Source organism: Haliaeetus leucocephalus, unplaced genomic scaffold (assembly GCF_000737465.1).
Source record: "Haliaeetus leucocephalus isolate CR32 unplaced genomic scaffold, Haliaeetus_leucocephalus-4.0 Scaffold356, whole genome shotgun sequence".
Taxonomy (NCBI): domain Eukaryota; kingdom Metazoa; phylum Chordata; class Aves; order Accipitriformes; family Accipitridae; genus Haliaeetus; species Haliaeetus leucocephalus.
Genome location: NW_010972792.1, coordinates 30,676 through 31,008, shown reverse-complemented (window position 1 = coordinate 31,008; position 333 = coordinate 30,676).

Below are 333 nucleotides of genomic sequence, written 5' to 3'. Positions count from 1 at the left end.
CCTGGTGGGAGAAGGAGCCGGATGTTTGCCTTTTCGGAAAGAGGCTCTGCCGAGGCCGAGGGCCATGAGATGTTCTGTCTCTGGGAAAGCCCGGATGCCCAGTGCTGTTGTGCCTGTAGATAGGGCGCCAAGGGAAGGGGAAGAGCAGCAAGAGCTTTCAGGGCTGGGCCCTTCCCTGTGGGAGAAGGAGCTGGACCTTTGCCTTTTCGGAAAGAGGCTCTGCCGAGAACGAGCGCCGTGAGATGCTGAGTCTCTGGGAAAGCACAGATGCCCAGTGCTGTTGTGCCTGTAGGTAGGGCGCCAAGGGAAGGGGAAGAGCAGCAAGAGCTTTCA